This window comes from Hemitrygon akajei, chromosome 16, assembly GCF_048418815.1.
Source record: "Hemitrygon akajei chromosome 16, sHemAka1.3, whole genome shotgun sequence".
NCBI classification, from domain to species: domain Eukaryota; kingdom Metazoa; phylum Chordata; class Chondrichthyes; order Myliobatiformes; family Dasyatidae; genus Hemitrygon; species Hemitrygon akajei.
Genome location: NC_133139.1, coordinates 23,753,267 through 23,776,488, shown reverse-complemented (window position 1 = coordinate 23,776,488; position 23,222 = coordinate 23,753,267). Strand labels below are relative to the sequence as shown.

The 23,222-nt window shown below is 43.8% G+C and overlaps 1 long non-coding RNA gene across 1 annotated transcript in view; it reads left to right on the top strand.

The window, feature by feature from the left end:
* Positions 1–22,526, top strand: part of LOC140739830 (uncharacterized) — an 83,938-nt gene extending 61,412 nt beyond the window's left edge. The window contains exons 2-4 of the long non-coding RNA XR_012101762.1: positions 12,917–13,053; positions 20,575–20,768; positions 21,885–22,526. This is a non-coding gene — a long non-coding RNA (uncharacterized lncRNA). The remainder of the gene's footprint in view (positions 1–12,916; positions 13,054–20,574; positions 20,769–21,884) is intronic.
* Positions 22,527–23,222: the final 696 nt, after the last annotated feature.

The window sequence follows — 23,222 nt, the reverse complement described above, 5'->3', positions numbered from 1 at the left end:
CCAGGAAATTCTGGAGCAGCAGATCGATCACCTCTTGCTTCAAGCGATGGCGCTTGGATTCCTTGACAACTAATCAGGACGTTGGGATGTTTTTTGATAAACATACAAAAAATGTCCATATTTTCTAAAGCACAGTCTGGAAGCTTGTCAAAGTAGCCTCTATATAAAAAAATGTTCATTCAATATAGTAAGTAAGTAAAAAGTAGCCTACATTTTAATAGGAATATCACACTATTGAGGCATGCTCACACAATGTTCAATTATAAAACAAAACTCATTTACCCTATTATAACAGGGTGCTGCATACCAAGGAGTAGTCTGAGAACATAGTTTGAAGAGTGTGACAGTCCACATTCCCCATTAGATCCCCTCTCTCCTCTTTAAACCTCTAACCTGCCCCCCCTGCCTAAGACAGGGAACCTACCTGTCCTTTCCGCAGCTGACCTAGAATTCACTCTTACCTGGATGAGGAAGTGGAGGGATGGGTTAGTAAATTTGCTGATGACATAAAAGTTGGGGGTGTTGTGGATAGTGTGGAGGGCTGTCAGAGGTTACAGCGGGACATTGATAGGATGCAAAACTGGGCTGAGAAGTGGCAGATGGAGTTCAACCCAGGTAAGTGTGAGGTGGTTCATTTTGATAGGTCAAATGTGATGCAGAATATAGTATTAATGGTAAGACTCTTGGCAGTGTGGAGGATCAGAGGGATCTTGGGGTCCAAGTCCATAGGACACTCAAAGCTGCTGCGCAGGTTGACTCTGTGGTTAAGAAGGCATACGATGCATTGGCCTTCATCAATCGTGGGATTGAGTTTAAGAGCCCAGAGGTAATGTTGCAGCTACATAGTACCTTGTTCAGACCCCAATTGGAGTAATGTGCTCAGTTCTGGTTGCTTCACTACAGGAAGGATGTGGAAACCATAGAAAGGGTGCAGAGGAGATTTACAAGGATGTTGCCTGGATTGGGGAGCATGCCTTATGAGAATAGGTTGAGTGAACTCAGCCTTTTCTCTTTGGAGCGACGGAGGATGAGAGGTGACCTGATAGAGGTGTATAAGATGATGAGAGGCATTGATCGTGTGGATAGTCAGAGATTTTTTTTCCCAGGCCTGAAATGGCTACCACGAGAGGACACAGTTTTAAGGTGCTTGGAAGTAGCTACAGAGGAGATGTCGGGGTAAGATTTTTACGCAGAGAGTGGTGAGTGCATGGAATGGGCTGCCGGTGGTGGTGGTTGAGGCGGAAACGATAGCATCTTTTAAGAGACTCCTGGATAGGTACATGGAGCTTAGAAAAATAGAGGGCTATGGGTAACCCTAGGTATTTCTAAGGTAAGGACATGTTCGGCACAGCCTTGTGGGCCGAAGAGCCTGTATTGTGCTGTAGGTTTTCTATGTTTCTATGTTTCTAAAGTTCTCAGAACTCAAATGATTTTTAACAAATTTCCAAAGACTCCAAATCAAATTGGTGTAGTTCCAGGTGTGGGGCCTGGGTCAGCGGAGTTTTTGTAAAGATGAGAAAATCTGCGAATGCTGGAAATCCAAGCAACACTCACAAAATGCTGGGGGAACTCAGCAGTCCAGGCAGCATCTATGGAGAAGAGTAAACAGTCGACGTTTCGGGCCGAGACCCTTCATCGGTGTGCGTAAATTGGGTTGCGAGTACTTGAGGGTGAGGAGTTTGATGAAGGGTCTCGGCCCCCAAGCGAGGACTGTTTACTTCTTCCCATAGGTGCTGAGTTCCTCCAGCAGTTTGTGTGTGTTACTGCGGACAGCAAATTACGGGAGCTTGTTGAATATGGAGCGCCGTGTGGAAAGTTACAGTGGTATCTCAGTGAAGAGCTGGAAAACACAGAGCAGTAACTTCATCCTTTGCCTTGCTGAGCTTGCAAAACAAATAACTCAGTGGTTTCATAGCAACGTGAGAACACTGCGCCCTAATTCTGCTCTCCGACTGACTGAAACTTCACTGGCTTCTTGTCAACTTACCTCAGTCTCACGATCAGCTGCTATTTTATAGAAAGCCTGCAGCATTTGGATCTGTTTATTTCAATTCTTGCCAACCACCAGCCCCCACTCCAAATTGGGCCGGCACGGTAGCGTAGTCGTTACCACAATATTTGACAGTACAGGAGAGCCAGGTTCAACCCCTGCTGCTGCCTGTAAGGAGTTTGTACGTTCTCCCCATGACTGTGTGGGTTTCCTCTGGGTGCTCCAGTTTCCTCCCACAGACCAAAGACATACCGAGTGGTAGGTTAATTGGCCATTGTCAATGGTCCTGTAATTAAATCAAGGGTTGCTTGGTGACGCAGCGTGAAGGACTGGAAGGTTCTGTGCCGCACCATATCTAAATAAATAAATCAATAAATTGAAGAGAACCATTATCGATGAATGCAGGGGTAGTTCAGGTTTGCAGAGTCCTATATGGTTCTGTAATTTCTGCTTTTCCTGTCACTGTAGTTATTTTGACCCGTGTTATTTAATTCTTTCAGTGATTGAGACACGTTTATACCATGTTTTTAATAAACTGAAACAGCCAACTCATTTTGCAAACAAGGAATTGCTTACTTACTTAATTAATTAATTAAGAAATATGCCTCCCACTTCACATTACAAACTCGTCTGACACCACACCTGGCTCTAGCCACGTACCCAGATCACACTTCAGGTGACAGTAGCACATTCCCAAACTTTTGGTAGCCCAAGAACAAGTTTGAAGTGGGCTTTTCGGCAGAACCCGTGAGCAAACAGGCCAATGAATAGTCAGCCGCTGATGTGGACGCAGCCTAATTATCTTTTACCCGTTGGGCGCCACGGCAGCGTGGCAGTTAGCGTGACACTATCACAGCTCGGAGCGTTCTGGAGTTCGGAGTTCAGTTCTGGCACCTTTCTGTAAGGAGTCTCTGTATGTCCTCCCCGTAGAATGCGTAGGTTTCCCCCGGTGCTCGGGTTTCCTCCCACAGTCTAAAGACTGTACCGGGTAGGTTAATGGCTCATTGTCCTATGATTAGGTTAGGGTTATTCAGGCTTGTTGGGGGGGCTGGGGTTGCTGGGCTGTCACGGTTCAAAGAGTTTGAAGGCCCTCCTTCACGCTGTATAGCTAAATAAATAAAGAGATAAGCTGCACGTTATTTTCTGATTCACAATGACAGCGCCGTCAAATCAACAACAAAGCGCCTCATAACTAAAGCAGAACCCGTCCCTAGTTAATACCAAGTGTTTACTTTCCAGCAGAGATCACTGGAGAACGATTTTTACATAGAAATCGGGAGCACCAGGGTCATTTATTGCGTGATGCTCCACACCAAGAACAGTTAGACAACTTTGGCTCACGAGTCCGGCGAAGTTATGAACTGAAATGCGTGCTTTCATTCAGCGAACTCACTTTCTGTGTAAACTAGTTATTCGTGGATTGCACGTCTGTCTTCAAGATGAGAAGAGTCTCTGTGTGTTTAAATTTCAGTGGAAACTGGGACTTGGCTCTGTGTGGGAATACAGTGATGTTGTCTATAAGAACCTGCAAGGGCAGCAAGAGGCCCTGCACTGCGTCAGAGTTTTGCTTTCAGTGAGACTCACCAACAACAACAAAATCTAAATTTTTGCTTTACTTATTTTTGTGGCTTGCTATTAAACAAAATAAGCACCGCAATGCTAATATGGGTGGTTTTCTGAAACTGCCTCCCATATTTCGTAGAAAAACTTGGAAGTGTTGGCAGCGAGCTGCTCCTGGCAGACACGGAGCAGCCCATATGGACACAGAGAGGGGCCAGTCGAAGCTCTGCGTGCAGAATGCTGATGATCCAGTTGTTTCAGTGTTCAGCTGGGGCTCAGAGAGTAACCCTTTCACCACCAAGCTGGAGGCTTGCGAATTGACGATCCGCTTTGAGCACGCAAGCCCAGACTGACACACCAGCCCTGTCCACCTGAAGCGCTGAGGCGCTCCGCTCCCACCGCTCCTGCAGCGTTTCCCGTGCGTTGCCGGAGGAACCCAGCTGCTCAGGCAAGGTCTATGGAGAGAACCGAGCGGTCAGCACCTTTGGCCGAGACCTGATGAAGCATCAGTTGTTCCTTTTCCCTCCGTAGATGCTGAGTTCCTCCAGAATTCTCTGTGTGTTGCTCAGCACTTCTAGCAGAATCTCCTGAGTTCCTCGGCAAACTCTTTCATCCCCAGCGTCGAACCGCTACCTGGTTGTGTCAGTGCTGGTCAACTAGACTCTTGACAGGTAGCATTCATTCTCAATCATACGCCATTTACTTGTGCACGAGGGGAACAGTTCAGCCCCGTCTCCGAACTGCTCTAAACTTCAGTTCAGAATTGTCAGTTTTGGGTCTCAGCTGTACCTAAGTGCATTGATTCGAGATCTGAGGTATTTTTGTAGAAATAATTTTGAATTTTTTCCCTGCCCCCCACCCGACCACCATCCATTAGCTCTTTTTTTTAGAAAAACCATGCATTAAGATAGACCCATGTTCAATGTTATGAAGAGTCTTGTATGTTCTTAATAGCATTCAAGATGCAAGTAATGTCATCTGAACCTTTGGATGCTTTTTTTCCCTTTGGAAGGACCCTGACAAACTTGCCTGTCACCTGTTCAGACGTCCAGTTTCCTTGCATGCAGGACAACTCATTGTTAGTGGTTTTGCAAACACACTTTTCTCTGTGATACCGTGTTTATACATCAGCGCGACGGTAAGTGTGGTTGTTAGGAAATGCCAGTTTGGTCAGACATGCTTCCTAGAAAACTGAAGCTTCCCTTAGCGGCCGTGCTGTGAATCTGCCAGACGAAGGTCTCCTTATCCAGTAACCTTCATTCTTGCTTTCTCTGGTTGTATTTGTGATTTTTGCAGATTAAAGATGTTTTAATATTTTTTTAAAAATTTAAAGAAAGAAAAAAAGAATTGTCAATTTTACACAGCTATTGCCCAACTGAAATCTTATGCGCCTTCCGATCCCTGTTCGCGTACACAGAACGCTGATCAAGATGCATTCTTACAGGCTTAATAACCAATAAAAGTCACATGCTGTTGGCCTGTACAGCAGTTAGAACGTGCACGCTTTATTTCCATCTTTGGTCTGCTCATGTTCCAGGTGCTTCGTACTGTGTAAAGGTGAGCTTATTCTTCGAATGGCCCAGTTCTTTCAGCTGCAAATATTCTTAACCCTTTCCTTGCCACACATTCCACAGCTGCAGTTGTATGTTAAACTGGGACTCGTTCTGACCTCTCAGACTGATGCAAACTGACCCGGAGAGTGCTGTTTCAATAAACAGCAAGGGAGCTCTTTCAGTGGTCTGGCCAATCTTTGTCCTTCAATCAACAGTATAAAACGCCTGGAGACGGAGGAGACTGCAGATGGTGAAATCTGGAGCAAAACACAAAAAACGCCTGGAGGAAAGATCTCGACTTGAAACATGCCCTTCACAGAGGCTGCCTGCCGCTTCTGAGTTCCTCCAGCACCACTTGTGTGTTGCTTTACAAGATACCCAATGGATGCTTGTGGGAATTTATTGTGCAGAAACCAGCCACGTGTTTTCTGCATTGCAATAATAATCACATGTTGAAAGTTGCTTCATTGGCTGCAAAATGTTCTCTGACCACCCAAGGCTGAAGAAGATGCTATATACATTTCTGGTATATTTACAGAAAATGCACCACAGGTTGGGCAACAAGCAAGAGAAACAGAGTTAAAGCTTCATGTCGCGGGCTCTTTGCCAGAACTATATAAATGTCATTCTTTTATAGTTCTTACCTCTGACAAAGACAGAGCCTGCAGGGGTTGGACTCTTTGCTGAGGTGTTTTGGAAGTACAACTGGGTCTATATTGTGCTTAGGATCAGAGTCAGGAAACCATTCTCGATCAAGCTGTGTGCTCCGACCCTGCTAGTTGAGCACGCCAGTTTGCCTGGACCAGCAAACACTGACAAATGTAATCGTGGGAAGGGCGGATGCAAATACCATGCATCGATAGCCATCAATGACTGGGTCTGGTGCCAAATGAAAGCCAACCTTGTTAGCCCTTGAAGCAAAAGTGCATGTAACCGCGGTGAGAGACGTGATGAAGTTGTGCTCAGTCTCCCTGTCTTGTGATAAAGCAGTGTGACTCTCTGACAAACAGTCACTAATGGGGACTAATGACTAATGCCGAGGAAACACAATGATGACTTAAATAGCTCCGTGGCTTTAGGCTAAACATGACCTCCCAATCAGGGAATCATTAGAGGTTAGAGAATTACGAGTCAGTCAGGTTGTAATACACTTGCCAATGAGATGCCATTGATTATCAGCGTGGGTTACATTATTCAGCGGACGAAAACAATTCCAAAGCCCAGGAAACAGAAGGGTACTGTGATGTATTGCTTGAAATGTCAGCTCTGGCTCAGTTGGTAGTGCTCTTGCCTCTGAGTCACAGGGTTAAAGGTTCAAATCCCCCTCATGGACCTAACAACAAAATATAGGCCTTGTGTTACATCAGTGGCCACTTTATTAGGTTAATGCAAATACATAATCATCTGGAAGCAACTCAATGGTCAAAAGGTGCAGTTGTTGTTCAGACCAAACATCAGAATTTTACAGTGGGATGATTGTTGGTGCCAAAAGGGGAGGTTTGAGTGTTTTAGAGTCTGCCAATACCCTAGGATAATCCCAGACAACAGTCTCTAGAGTTTACAGAGAATAGTGCGAAAACAAACAAAACATTTTTAAAGAGAATTATGTCCTGAAGAAGGATCTCAGTCCGAAATGTTGACTATTCATTTCCATAGATGCTGCCTGGCCTGCTGAGTTCCTCCAGCATTTTGTGTGTGTTGCTTTGGATTTCCAGCACTTGCAGATTTTCTTGTGTTTGAAAAAAATATGCGGAGCAGCAGCCTGTTGCCGAAAATGCCTTGTCAGAGAAGACTATCCAGACTGTTACAGGCCGACAGTAACTCATATAACCAAGAGGTTTCTAATAAAGTGGCCACTGACTGTATTTGGAAAGACTCCTTTTGATATAAGAGATCCCACAGATTATTATAAACCAGAGTCTCCTGTACTGGCCAATATTCGTTCCTCAATTAACAGGTTGTCAGGTCATTGTAACATTGCTAAGTGCAAATTTCTTGCTGGTTCCCTACATTGCAGTAATGACTACATTTCAAAAGTTCTTCAAAAGCTGTACAACTTTCTGCAGATATAAAGGAACGTGTCATCATTTTCTTAACATCTGGCCGGGTAAAATTATTTTGGAAATTCAAAGTCAAAATATGCGCACTACGGGTGGAAGTGAAATATCTGCACTGGCAACAACGATCAATCAGTGATACTTTATCAATGAAGTAATAGATATATTGCTGGAAGAATGCAGCACGTCAAGCAGCATCTGCAAAAGTCCTGATGAAGAGTCTTGGCCCGAAACGTTGACTGTTCGTTTCCCTCCATAAATGCTGCCTGACCTGCTGAGTTCCTTCAGCATTTTGTGTGTGTCACTCAGCATCTGCAACGTCAGGTCAGGTCAAGACCCCCTGCATCAGGACTGCACCAGATTCTAACATCCACAAGTTCTTGTGAACCTATTCTCCTACTCCACTGTGAGTTTTCTTTAAAGTATTCCTACGTCCTCTTCTCCTTTTGCTCCAGCTTCCATACTCCGCAGCCTCTTGTGCGTCCAGCCTAGCTGACCTTCTCTGCTCAACGCTGTTCTAATCTCAAATAAATCCCCGATTAAAAATCTAGTTTTAGTTCTCAGCAGCTGACTGATTGAATCCTCCCAGCTACTGGGGCAAAGCATGCATATTCTTTCAAGTCTCTATGACATTGCAGCAGACAATAAAGTAATTAACTAAAAATCAAAAGATGGAAATCTGAGATAAAAACAGAGAATGCTGGAAGCACTCAGCAGGTCGAGCAGCCTCTGTGGAAAGAGACACAAGAGTTAATGTTTCAGATTGGAATGGCTCAGAAATGTTAATTCTCTTTTTCTTTCCAGAGATGTTGCCCAAATTGCTGATTATTTTCAGCATTTTCTGCTCTTATGTTCAACAATAAAGTAAACCATTTCCTCTGCTATCAGTTTTGCTTCCTTCCTTTCTGCCCCATTTCCCTGGTCCTCGGACTAGCCCAGTCTTTGCTCCAAGTGGTGTTTTCTTTATGTCTGCACCTTCACAATTACTGTTTAAGTACAAATTGATGCCAATGATTGGTTGCCGTCATAGCCAGCTATGACCATTTTGAAACCAGTGCGGGAGAGTTTTTAAAGTGCAGAAGTTACTGCACTTGGGCAACTCCACTCTCTCAACCTCAGAAGTCCAGATTCAGTGGTACAAGTAGTTGCAACAAATGAAGTCTTCCTTGGTTGCAGTGGATGAACTTTACTTCTTCTGTGCCTTGCCATGCTCTTCGATCTCTACAAAGTGTTGCAGAACTGCTTTCCTGGCCATTGGATCTCTGCAGATCTCATCTGCCCAGACTGCTGGAACATGCTTTGCATGCTAGGACAGGCATGTCCCTACATCACTGGGCTATGAGACCTGCTGGCTGGTGTAGCCCTCTTGTTGAAGAGGTGTGCCAAATTGTGGCCACTGCCACATGCAAGTAGCCACGGGTGAGAGCCGAATGTCCAACGGGGGCAAAAGGTGAGCGAGTTGCCCCCAAATAGACACCACAAACCCCTTCACCACAGCTGCTACCCCTTCCCCGGACACTCCACGCACATCCCTGTCAATGACGTCACTACAAAATCCAAATCCTGTCTGGTGTCCATTCCAGCAAATACCAAATGGGAACTGATATCCTGGCCAATTTCTTCCTCTTGCCGGGGACGCTCAATTCAACTGTGGTAGCTCAAACACCTCAGCACAAAGTAGACTCTAAAACTTAGGACTTTTATCGGACCAAACAATATCATTGCTCAGTTTCTTCCTACATTCTAGTGCCTTTTGCAAATACAGTCTTGCCTGCACCACCACTGATGTTCATGCCTTCAACTAATTGGAATTAAATCAGGGTTGGACTTTCTAATCTTTGTTTTAATACAGTCACCATGGTGAGAAGCGTGAGGAGGATTCACAAGAAAGCTGTTTAAATGGAAATCAGGGACCTTTGTTCCCACTATTTTGACTTAACTCAATAGTTGGCACAGTCAGCCAGCTATTCCAGGAAGGCAGTAATTTAGATCATAAACACAAGAGATTCTGCAGATGCTGGAAATCCAGAAGAGCAAACACAATATGCTAGGGAGCATCTATAGAGAAGAAAGAACAGTCGATGTTTTGGGCTAAGTCCCTTCATCAGCACTGCTTTATGTAGGAGTTTACATTAAAAAGTCATCATCTCCAATTTTAACATTGAAAATTTAGAAGGTTTGCACAAGGCCAGAATTAGTAGCACTAGTCTGCAGCATTGGTTAGTTTTTTTGCAAAATATTTTTATTTAAAACGTCTTCAGTAGCATAATGTATATTTAATCCTCAACCTGACTGGCCAATATGGGAACTTTGGTTTAACATTTTACCAGAAAAAACAGGCCATCTAACAATCTAACAACCTCCTCACAACCTCCCTGAAACTGCATATTATGAGCTTAAATTGTAGGTGTATTTTCGTTATTGATTTATTTATTTAGATACAGCGGGGAATAAGTGCTCCCAGCCCTTTGAACCACACCGCCCAACAATCCCCTGATTTAATCCTAGCCTAATCGTGAGACAATTTACAATGACCACTAATCTTCCCACATCTTTGGATTGTGGGAGGAAACTGGAGCACCTGGAGGAAACCCATGTGATCACGGGGAGAATGTCAGCAGCAGGAATTGAACCACGCCGCCTATACTGTAAGGCGTTATGCTAATCACTACACTACAGTCAGCCTTCAATGCAGAGCTGAGGGAGAGAAGGATTATAGGGGAAAGGGTTCCAGCTGAGCTATATTTGAAGGAAAACATCAGCCTGATTTTAACAGGCCAACGTTTAGTATGTTCAATATGTTTTGAATGCTTTACTCATTGAGGGAGGCAGTCCTGCCTCCCTCAATGAGTAAAGTATTCAAAACATATTGGGAAGATCCCCCAAGCAGGGTGGTTATGAAAACAAGTTGCAGAAAATTTGACAATTATATTGTGCAGGCCATCTTTTCATCCAAAAGTCTTTCTTTCTTTCTAATCCAACACTTTATTTGCTCATTAGGAGGATTTGCATCTCTGCAAAAAAAAGAGTTTCTAATAATCAGTGGTAAAGTAATGGCAGACAGAATTTCATGCTCAGCAGGTGCTGGTGGGGCTCTGCTTTGTTCTTCGACTGCATGTTTATCGAGTGGAGCTCGTTATTTCCCCAGCGCACTGTAGGCCTCAAAGGGAAGGCATCTGTCACTGGGGCTACGACATCCAGTCAGCACCTTGGCAGCAGGCTGGCTGTCCGACTCGAGAGTTCTTTCAGATTTCTTCCTCCCTTCAGTCTCTTAGTAACACAATAAAATCTTTAAACACAGCCAAGTCTCCCCCATGCCTTTGGCATTGGGAGAGAAGCAGAGTGAGTGGAAGGACTACTGCTCCACACCAACATTATTCCTCCCCACGAGGCAAGAACAAATTCTCTTGGATCATGACCAATTCTGTGGTCTAATAATGGTCACAGTTCATACATTATATCTCTTAATGTCACCGACCTTCACTCATCATTGGTTGGCTGCTCTGAGTCTAGGACCAGAGGGCGCAGCCTCAGAATGCCTCTTTAGAGTAGAGATGAGGAGGAATTTCTTTGGCCAGAAGCTGATGAATATGTGGTATCCTTATGTGGAGGCCAGGTCACTGGGTATATTTAAAACAGGGGTTGATAGGTTCTTAATTAGTAAGGGTATCAAAAATTACAGGGAAAATGCAGGAGAATAGGGTTGAGAGGGATAATAAATCACCTGTGATGGAATGGCGGTGCAGACTAATGGGCTGAATGGCCTAATTCTGCTCCCATGCCTGATGGCCTTATGGTCTCATGCTGTATGTCTACAGGCAGCAGTTCTGTGAATCACCAGGACACTTTGCTGCACATTTATTTGGGACAGGAGAAGAGGGTGGGAACAATTAGCCTAGACTGAAGACCTGAGTGAGTGAGTGAGTGAGTGAGTGAGTTACCACACACCTGTTCTCTCTGCAGTAATAGTGAACCATCCACATAGTTCATCTCCACTGAGCTACCTGGTGTGACGACTTGGCCTCCATTTTATACACAAACACAAGAGTCGTCTGTGAGCAGCAGCCCAGTGACCAAAGCTGGTGTGACCTTAGCAACAAAGTGGAGGCGGCAAATAGTTGAACAGGTCTCCTCTATTTAAATGGCAGATTGTTAAAGTTGAGGTGAAATATTTCACAGAGTCAGAATCTCAGGATAAATGAACGAGCTACACAAAGCAACAATCTCTTTTGGAAGTCAAGGTGGTTTTAATGGAAGAAATTCAGCAGCCAAATTCGTCACTAATAATGGTTCTATTATAGATCTAAATCAAGTCATGCAAACTACTGTGAAGTGTGTGTGAGATAGAGATGTTTTATAAACAGATAATGAGCAGATACCCCAGCTGGATATTGCTTGAAGGATACCAGTTGACCGAGGCATGTTCATTTGGATTAAAAACTTTGAAGGACTTTCTTTTCTTAGGTGACTTCTGTGTGGTGCAGTCAGTGGAAACACCCCTTCCCTGCCTCAGTGTGACATCACGGCTGGAACCCAAACACAGGATAATGATCTGAACAACGGCCCCGTTTGAGGATGACTTAGCCCACCAAGCCTCCAAGGTGCTCTGGCTAAGTGAGAAGGACGTTAAAAGAGGGGGAAGACCCACATATAAAATATTAAGCAAAAAAAAAGTCTGTTGCAGGAACTCAGCAAGAGAGGCAGCATCTATGGAAGGAAATGGACTTTTCGGGTTGAGACCCTTCATCTGGACACCAAAAACAGATGCCATTTTAATTCTGATTCCCATTCCCATTCTGACATGTTGGCCCATGGACTCATCTTGTGTCACGATAAGGTCTTTCTCAGGGTGGAAGAGCAACACTTCCGTTTGGATAGCCTCCAACCTGATGGCATGAATATCGATTTCTCTTTCCAGTAAAAAACTTGGGTAACTTCCCTTTTCTTTTGTTCCCCACTCTGGCCTCTTACCTCTTCTCGCCTGCCTATCACCTCCCCCTGGGTCCCCTCCACTTTTCCTTTCTCCTACAGTCCACTCTCCTCTCCTATCAGATTCCTTCTTTCTCAGGCCTTTACCTTTTCCACCTATCACCTCCCAACTTCTCACTTCATCCCCCTGCCCCACCCACCGACACTCCCCCTCACCTGGCTTCCAGCTTCCACTCCTTCCACCCACCTTCATATGACGGGCCTTTACCTTTCCTACCCACGTGGCTTCACCTATCACCTTTTAGTTCTCCTTCTTCCTCTCCCCACACCTTTTTATTCTGACATCTTCCCCTTTCCTTTCCAGAACTGACGAAGGGTCTTGGCTCATTTCCATCGAAGCTGCGTGACCAGCTGAGTTCCTCCAGCATTTTCTCTAAGTACCTTTGGCTTTCCAGCATCTGCAGAATTTCTTGTGTTTACGACAGGTGCTGCCTATTGAAGTCTCACAATCTGATTTTTCTTCCAGATTCCAGAATCTGCAGTTCCTTGTGTCTACAAAATGTTAAGAAATAGCTCCACAAACGATAATTAAGCTGTGATCTTTGAAAACTATTCCCAGTTTCAGTTATTTTTCCTCCTCTGAGGAATCACTGGGAAAGGGGAGAACACCACAGCTGAAATCAGTGGCAAACGCTGGAATTCTTAACCCCCAGGTTCTCCAGTAATTATAGTTTAATTAAGTGCTCACTCTGCAAGCAGTTCTAGTGAAAAAAAAATTCTTTGCGGCAATATATTTGGTTCACTTCCCTTTCCTTTTATTTATCCAGTTTCCTGAAGGAATGGACGTGGGAAAATGGCTGTTTGCCAAGAGGGTGGATGGAAGTCATGTGATGAAATCTCCAGGAATACATGAGAGCAAAGCTGGCGAGCAAAAGTGATAAAGAAGGCAGAACTGTCAGCACTGGTAACATCAGTTTGTGTAACGATAATGTAGGACATGCTACGTGCTGTTAGCACTATACTGAACCGTCCACCTAGATTTTTAAGGTCATGTCTCATAACAACATAAGAAATAGACCACTTGGCCTCTTGTGCGTGCCTTAATATTCACAATGATCTTGAACGAGCTATTAACCCCTGCACTACCACCACATCCCTTGCTTTCCCGAATAGCTACAAAATCTATCAATCTCAGTCTCATTAATCTACTGAATGACTCAGAATATCTAAATATCTTGGGGGAGAATACCAAGTATTTTTCACACTCTAGATGAAGAAACTTCTCAGCATAGTTCTGAAAGGACAAACCTGTGACTGCTGACACTAGGCACCCAGACAAGAGAACCATCAGTCTTGCATCTGGCCTGTCAAGAACCCGCGAGAATTTTGCATCTTTCAAGATTCAAGTTTATTTTATCACATGTACATCGAAACATATAGTGAAACGTGCCATTTGCGCCAACAATCAACACACCCAAGGGTGTGCTGGGAGGGGGGGGGCAGCCCCCAAATGGTGCCACACGTTCTGGCGCCAAAATAACACGTCCACAATGCCCACCAGGACAACATAGAACACAACAAGCAGCTAAAAACCAGCAGCAAAAGAAGCCCCGGTTCCTCCCCCGAATCCAGTCCATACACAGTCCTCTGCCCCAAGACAGTCCATATCCTTCAGCCTCCAGTGGACCCAGATTTGGACAGGGTCACACAGGTTTTAGGCCTTTGACTACCCTAGGAAACCCGCAGGCCTGGGGTTTCTGATTAGACCCCCGGGCCCGAGGACCTGCCCGTCACCTGCTGACAGCTCACTCACCCTGAGGATCCACCAGCCTTCAACTGCATCAGTTGGTCCACTAAGTTCTTTCGTTTTTCTCAACTCAGAGGAGTTCAAAGCACATTTATTATCAAAGCATGTGTCCATTATGCAGCCTCGAGATTTGTCTCCTTGCAGGCAGCCACGAAACAAAGAAACCTCAAAAGAGCCCATCAAACAACCAACGCACAGAGAGATAGAGAGAAAAAAAAAACACGAATTGCACAAACAGCAAAAGCAAGCAAGTAGCTTCAGAACTGGAGTTTTATGAAAGAAGCTAAGCCAGGCCTCGCCGCAGCTGGAGCAGGAAACAGCCACAGTCCATGTCAAAGCCAAGTAAACATTGCAAGAGCATGGGTGCAAAACCAGCCATCACTGTAGTCAGCACTGCAGTCCAGCGTAGAACCAATCCAATCCTCCCTCCTAGAACAAATCCGGCATCTCAGGAATCAATCTGGTCATCCCCCATTAAGTATATCCTTACTTTGGTGAGAAACCAGGCCTATGCATAATGTCTCCAGTGTGGTCACACCTGGGCTGTGTACAACTGCAGTGCAACAACTTGTGCTGAAGCCTACTTGCAATAAAGGCCCATAGTCAAATTTCAAAATAAATTTATTAACAAAGTACATACATGTCGCCATATACAACCCTGAGGATCATTTCCTTGCAGGCATATTCAATAAATCCCTAATAAAATAATAACCTTTATAGAATCGATGCAAGACTGCACCAACTGGACGTTCAGCCAATGTGCAAAAGACAACAACAAGCTGTCTTAATACGAATAAATAAGCAATAAGTATCGAGAACATGAGATGAAGAGTCCTTGAAAGTGAGTCTATAGGTTGTGGGAACAGTTCAGTGATGGGCATGTGAAGCTGAGTGAAGTTAACCCCTTTGGTTCAAGAGTCTGATGGGTGAGGGGCAGTAACTGTACCTGAACCTGGTGGTGTGAGTCCTGAAGCTCCTGTCCCTTCTCCCTGATGGCAGTAGCGAGAAGAGAGCGTGACATGTCTGGTGGGGTTCACTGATAATGGATGCTGCTTTCCTGGGATAAAACTTCGTGTGGATTTGCTCAGTGGTGGGGAAGGCTTTACTTGTGATGGACTGGGCCATGCCCACTACATTTTGTAGGATTTTCTGTTCAAAGGCGTTGATGTTTCCATATACCTTTCAACTTCCCAACTCCCTCCTGTACCTCCGCTTTAACTTGTTTACAATGATACTTCTGAACACCAATATTATTTTTACAAGATACACTCTATTTTTTAAAAGATTTTTGACCTCCCATTTATTTCTTCTGCATTCCATCTTCCATGGCTTCCCTAATCGTATCTGCCTGAACTCTCAGCATTTCCCTCACATTAACACTGCCACCATCTTTGGCAACCTTAGATATATTGGCTCTCCCTTTACCAAAATCATTGATGCACGTTGTGAACAGCTGTGGCCTCTGTACCAGTTCTTACAGCGTCACGACTACCTAACCACAAAATGACTCGGTTTCCTGCCAATTAACAAATTTTCAGTCCATGACAGTATGTTATCCCTAATCCTAACTTGCTTTTTAAAAACCTTATCAAAGGCTTCCACATCAAATGCTTGTCCTTCACCTATTCTGTTAGTTACAACCTCCAGATCTGTCGAGCTTAATTTCCTTTCCATAAATCCATGCTGGCCTTGTTCAAACCTTTTAAAAGTCTAAAGTGCCACTTCCATTTTCCCCTTGACTGACATCAGGCTGACTGGTCTGTGGTTTTCCTCTTCCCCTTTTCCACCACAGTCTCAAGCTGGGAGTGCTACCCACTGAGCGGCAGCTGACATCTTGTGCTTAAGTGATCGTAGAAACATAGAAGAAAGCCCATTCTTTGAAAGAGATAATTGATTCCTCACCATGGATTGTTCCCTGTTGGACAGCGCACGTTCCCATTTCAGTATTCCCGGTTGAAAGTTACTGTGGGACCTATTTCCACTGCCTCAAACCTTCTATCCATGGTGTAAGCTTTGGGTCCTGTCTCCTTTGACAGGTGTGGACATCAGTCGACAGCAGAATCTTCTGCCCAAGGGACTGTGTGGGTTGATCCTTGATCAACAGCCTCGTTATAGCACCAGCAATCGGGGTTCAATTCTTGCGGCTGTCTGTGAAGAGTTTGTACATTCTCCCCGTGACTGTGTGGGTTCTCCATTAACCTTGCACATTCCAAATGCATAAGGGTTAGGGTTAGTTAGTTACGGGCATGGGTACACTTGCGGGCTGTGCCCAGCTCATCCTTGCACTGTGATGGTTGTTGACACCAACGACAATTTTGCAATGCTTTGTTGTACATGTGACAAATAAAGCTAATCTCAATCTTAAACAACAACAAAAAGACACCCTTTAGATTAGGAGACAGGGAGGCATTGAAACGTACAGAGGGAGCTGAAGGAGAACATCAAGGTCTGTTGTTGCCAGTACAGACTTCTATGCAGACGTGCGCTGGGGCAATGGCATCAACACGGGTGATGCCAACAGTCTCAATAAACTGATTAGAAAGGCTGGCTCTGTTATAGAAGTCAAACTGGACACACTGGAGGCTGTGGTAGAACAAGGGACCCTCCAGAAAATTCTGGCAATTCTGGACAATGTTTCTCACCCTCTGCATGCTACCTTGGCTGAACAGAGGAGCACTTTTAGTAATAGACTTAGACAACTGCACTGCTCCAAAGAGCACAATATGAGGTCATTCTTACCCTTGGCAATGGGGCTTCTATACTGAGTCAACCTATAGCCGGAGAAGTGATGTCCCCCTCCTGTTAGACTGTTTGAAGTAACTTATTTTTTATTCTTTCTTACTTCTCTGCTAACATTTGTATATCTGTGCACGTGTAATGCTACTGTGACTCTGTAATTTCCCTTGGGATCAATAAAGTATCTATCTATCTAAATATAAGACAAAACAAGAGCCAAACTGTGCACTTATGCAAACTCAACCCAAGTCCTGATAGAACATAGAAAACCTACGGCACAATGCAGGACCTTTGGCCCACCAATTTGTGCCGAACTTGTCCCTACCTTAGAAATTACTAAGGCTTACCCACAGCCCTCTATTTTACTAAGCTCCGTGTACCTATCGAAAAGTCTCTTAAAAGACCCTATTGTATCCACCTCCACCACCGTTGCCGGCAGCCCATTCCACACACTCACCACTCTCTGCGTAAAAAATTTACCCCTGACATATCCTCTGTACTGACTCCCCAGCACCTTAAACCTGTGTCCTCTTGTGGCAACCATTTCAGCCCTGGGAAAAAGCCTCTGACTACCCTCACGATCAATGCCTCTCATCACCTTATACACCTCTGACGAAGGGTCTCGGCCCAGAAGTTCGCTCTTTATTCCCCCTCCACAGATGATGCCTGTCGTGCCGAGTTCTTTGTGTGTTTCTTTGGATTTCTAGCATCTGCGGGATCCCTTGTGTGTAACCTAAAGTGTCTTATGGGTTTTGGCTTAAGGAGAGTTAAACTTTGCATGTCAAAGGAGCAAGCTCTTGATCTGGAATGATCGGCCCAGGAGCGACAGTGAGGGTGAAGCCCAAGTTATATAAACAGGGCTGCCTTTTCCTGCTGTTTTTTTTGCTGTGCAGCTGTTAATCACTGGCTTGAAGAGGGAAATGTGCTCCGAACCTGCAAGCGGATCACAGGCTGCGTGTGCTGCTTATCTGCTGATTTGTTTCCTCTGCTGTCTCATCCATCAGACCCTGGACAAGTGTGGAGGCAAATGTGACTCCAGTCAGCAGGGCAGCTTTAAACCCAGCACCAATTCCGCATTTGGGCTAACCCCGATTCCCAGTCTTGCTGAGGAAGGGGGCTGTGGGAGGTGGGGAGGTGTGCTTGTGGAGGACAGTCAATAACATGACTCTGCCTTTGAACAAACTTAAAGGTTATTTTGGGGGGGACTTTCCAGAGTTTCATCACAGAGCTCCATACACTGTAAATAAAACCTGCTTACCAGAATACAAACTCCAACCGGGGCTCTTTTCACTGAAGCAAAATGCCCCTCAATTTGAGGAGGTTTTTTTTGCTGAAGAAATGATTTTACTAAAATCCATTTTGTGGTTTCCCTTGGTTTTAGAGAGAATTCAGAAAATTACACTTCACACAATATTTAATTCCCCCTGCACAGTGGTGAATTATTCAATGGCTGATCTATATTTGTTTGTTAATATCAGTTAACCATGCATTAAAGTGAATCATTGTATGGTAAATTCCTCGTGATTTTCTCAGCATTGGTTCTAAATAAATACAACTCATTTCCTTTTTCTTGGCCAGGTAGTGCATTTACCAGTCTTTGGGCAAATACTCCGGAATCAGTAAGGTTTTGCGAGATTGATTGGTTTGAGAAACCACTTTCAGTATGTTTCTGAAGAAAAGGACATGCACCCGAAATATTATTGATCGGTTTTTAGAAACCAGTTTCAGTACATTTCTGAAGAAAAGGTCATGCACCTGAAATATTATTGATCGGTTTGAGAAACCACTTTCAGTACGTTTCTGATGAAAAGTTCATGCACCTGAAATATTATTGATCGGTTTTTAGAAACCACTTTCAGTACGTTTCTGAAGAAAAGGTCATGCACCTGAAATATTATTGATCAGTTTGAGAAACCAGTTTGTGCGTTTCTGAAGAAAAGTTCATGTACCTGAAATATTATTGATCGGTTTGAGAAACCAGTTTCAGTATGTTTCTGAAGAAAAGGTCATGCACCTGAAATATTATTGATCGGTTTGAGAAACCACTTTCAGTACGTTTCTGAAGAACAGGACATGCACCTGAAATATTATTGATCGGTTTGAGAAACCAGTTTGTGCGTTTCTGATGAAAAGGTCATGCACCTGAAATATTATTGATCGGTTTGAGAAACCAGTTTCAGTACGTTTCTGAAGAAAATGTCATACACCTGAAATATTATTGATCGGTTTGAGAAACCAGTTTGTGCGTTTCTGATGAAAAGGTCATACACCTGAAATATTATTGATCGGTTTGAGAAACCAGTTTCAGTATGTTTCTGAAGAAAAGGTCATGCACCTGAAACATTAACTCTGTAACGTGCTGCCAGTCTGCTGGGTGATTCTCGTTTTTGCTGCTTTAGTTTCAGATTTCCATAGTAAGAAATTTGATACATTTGTAAATTACTTTTCATTCATTTTCTAGATTGAACTCACAATAATTTCTGAGCTGATTTAAAACCTGGCCTGGGCACAGTCCCTGGAAATCCATTCTAACTTTCCCAGCATGAGACACCCATTCCATGAGGGCGACATGGTAGCGTAGCTAGCAACAATCGCCATTCAAGGTTCAATTCCCGCCACTGTCTGTAAGAAGCTTGTACATTCTCCCCGTGACCCCAAGGCTTTCCTCAGGTGTTCCGGATCCCTCCCACAATCCAAAGACGTACGGGTTCAGATTAGGGTTAGTAAATTGTCGGCATGCTATTTTGGCATGCCAAGTGTGGTGACACTTGATGGCTGCCCACGGCACAATCCTCGCTGATTTGTTTTGACACAAATGACGGATTTCACAGAATGTTTTGAGCTATATCAAATAAATCTAATCTTTTTATCATTCATACCAGCCTGTGGCCATTTCCATTGTTCACCAATAGAAATTTGATGTTATAGGTGCAGCCTCTAACACACAAAAGCACCGATGAGTCAGGTGAATATGAGCACTTTATTCACCAATCGATTCCTTACAGCACTGCTAGTTATCCCTCCTGCATTATCCACTGCAGAGAACACACACAAAGTTTAAAGTAACCATAGGGCACACCATTATGAAAGTGACCACCACAATCAGGATAAGTTGGTTAAATCAGCAGCTTTAGACATACAGCTGCTTTGGTAAGATATTAAAATAATTTTCAACCACAGGTACATGCTGACAATTGCAGAACGGGACTCTAAACAGACTACTTGAAGAACCTAGTTTTGCGGTTTTGTTTTCGGAGCAGTGGATGCTAAGGGGACGTCAAATAGTTTATAAAATAATGAGGGGCACAGACAGAGGAGACAACCAGTATCTTTATTTATTCTCAGGATTAAAATGTCCACGACTAGAGGGCATGTATTTAAGGTGAGAAGGGGTAAGTTCAAAGGAGATTTTTTTTAAAACGCGGAGAGTGGTGGGTGCCTGGAATGCGCTACCAGAGGCTGGCTCAAAGTTCAAAGTAAGCTTATCATCAAAGTACATATATGTTACCCTGAGATGCATTTTCTTGCAGGCTTTCACAGTAGAACAAAGAAATGCAATAGAATCAATGAAAGACTACACGCAAGCAAAGACTGATGTTTTGTTTTAGCTTTTGCTAGTCACTTGATTGGGAGCTCTGGTAGCATACGGAAAAGATGATGCCAACGTCTGGAGAAGAGACCATTCCACAAATCTTCTTAAGCATTTGAGAATTCCTGACCTGGCACTCACTGACTCTACCACCTTCATTCAAATATCTGTGGCTCCCTCGTTACCTACACCTCCCCCAAACCAATTCTGACATCATGTAAAAGATGTCCATTTCTCTCCCCACACCCCTGCCTTCCTATCAACCCCGTGCCACCAAAGTTCAAAGGTCAAAGTAAATTTATTATATTATGTATATGTCACTATACCCAACCCTGAGATTCATTTTCTTGCAGGTATTCACAGTAGAACAATTAAGTGCAATATTATTAATGAAAAACAGCACGCAAACAAAGACTGACAAACAACTTATGTGCAAATGGAAACAAATTGTGCAAATACAACTACAAAAAGAAAATAATTCTGAGAACATGAGACGTACAGTCCTTGAAAGTGAGTCCATAGACTGTGGAACCAGTTCAGTGTTGAGGTGAGTGAAGTTATCCACACTGATTCAGGAACCATTGATGATGGTCCACTTCAAAATGTCATACCTGCATTACTGAGAATTAAGCTTGCTGAGCCCGTCAGGAGCTCATAAAACATAGAACATAGAACAATACAGCACAGTACAGGCCCTTCAGCCCATAATGCCATGCTGAACCTTAAACCCTGCCTCCCATATAACTCTCCACCTTAAATTCCTCCATATACCTGTCTAGTAGTCTCGAGTTAACTTAAACAATTCAAAAGTATGTTCCCTAAAGAGAATTATAGGCTACAGATTGCGATGCTAGCAATTCAGAAGAAGTATATCTAGTAGTTTAGTGAGCTGCCTGAAAAATGTTGCTGTAAGTCGCCAGTGACATCTTGGTATTATGCAACTTCATCAATCTCCTGATTCCTCCTCATTGCATCAATCAAACACCCACTTTGTCTCCTCCCAGCTTTGAATCACAGCAGGAATCTAATCTGGCCCAAATCCATCCTTCGAACAAAACACAGGGCTGCAGATTTCCGGTGCTGGAAATACACAACAGTTACACCTGATCGGGGCTCAGCTGCTAATGGAGCCTGCAGCAGTGTGGGGCTGGGAGGAAGATGAAGTTGGGGCAAGATCCAATTCTCAGAAGTGCCCTCATGCTACACCAATCCAGCACATCTAATAAGGTTCAGTTAACTATGAGGCAAGTGTATGGTGACTCAGAAATAATCGATTAGATTGGCAGAGTAGCAATGTATAGCTGTTGAATTAAGGACATGCTAGCTTAAGTGTACTTCATCCCAAATCTAACACCAAATCCCTGACTGATTCAAATGTCTTGAACCATAATATTGTGTCTGTTAGGCTATTCCAACTGTTTATGTGAGGTGAGGTTGACTGTGATCTCAGTGTACTTTTTAGAGATTATACTATTCTATCTTGGCTTATGCAATGTGTTCAGAAATTATCTCCATTTAATTATTTACATAAATTGGAAGTGTTTCTTTCATAACCGCACCTTCTTTGAAGGCCACAAGGGTTGAGTAACTCTTAAGATTTCTTTGTTGCATGTACTGTAACTAACCTTGTTCACATTGAACTTATCTGTTTTCATTTTATCAGTCTGCGTTGGAAGATGGTGGATTGAAGGCTGACATCAGAGGCCCTGAATGTACAAAATCCAAACTGACAGTTCAGTACAGCAGTGCACTGTCAGAGGTACTGTTCACTAGATGAAACACTAAGCCAACGTGTGCTCTTTCTTAATGTCGCACCATTGGAAGATGAGCTAGAGAGTTCTCCAAGTCCTGATGAAGGGTTTCGGTTCAAGACGTCGACTGTTTATTCCTCTCCATAGATGTTGCCTGACTTGCTGAGTTCCTCTAGTATTTGTGTCTGTTGCTCAAGTTCCCTGTGTCCTAGTTGTCATTCCTTTTTTTCAAGTCAATTCTACACAGAAGACAAATTTTCTCTTACCCCATTTACTCTTTGGTGAGGTAATAACAGCAACTACATTTCAAAACGTTATCCCTGGCTCTCAGATGCTTTATGGCATTGCGAAGTTGTGAAGTAAGTTTAATAAATGGAAGTTATGCAGGGGAGGTAGTGCAAAGCGACTTTATGGGATCATCTCACAAATCAGCTATTATCTCAATAAATGACTCAAAGATTTTAGAAGAGCTAAGTGAGCAATTCCTGTTCCTAAACTACTTGTGTATTTTTCACCCCAGTGCATGAACAAGTTTACTGTATACCTCACCCAGAACTCCTCCCGCTCCTTGATGGTACCGATGTAAAAGGTGCCAAGGTAGAACATTAAACCTTTTGTTATAGAATCTTGTGACTCAGGTGGTTCAATTTAATATCAGAGAACGTATACAGTATACCACCCGAAATTCTTACTCTTCACAGACATCCGTGAAACAAGAAACCTGAAAGAATGAATAATAGTAACATCAGAACTCCAAAGCCCCCTACCCCTCCCACCCACAAGCCGAAGCAGAAGCATCACACTTCCCCCTCCCTCCACTTATAACCATATAACAATTACCGCACGGAAACAGGCCATCTCGGCCCTTCTAGTCCGTGCCGAACGCTTACTCTCACCTAAACCCACCGACCTGCACTCAGCCCATAACCCTCCATTCTTTTCCTGTCCATATACCTATCCAATTTTACTTTAAATGACAATATCGAACCTGCCTCTACCACTTCTACTGGAAGCTCGTTCCACACAGCTACCACTCTCTGAGTAAAGAAGTTCCCCCTCGTGTTACCCCTAAACTTTTGCCCCCTAACTCTCAACTCATTTCCTCTTGTGTGAATCTCTCCTACTCTCAATGGAAAAAGCCTATCCACATCAACTCTATCTATCCTCCTCATAATTTTAAATACCTCTATCAAGTCCCCCCTCAACCTTCTACGCTCCAAAGAATAAAGACCTAACTTGTTCAACCTTTC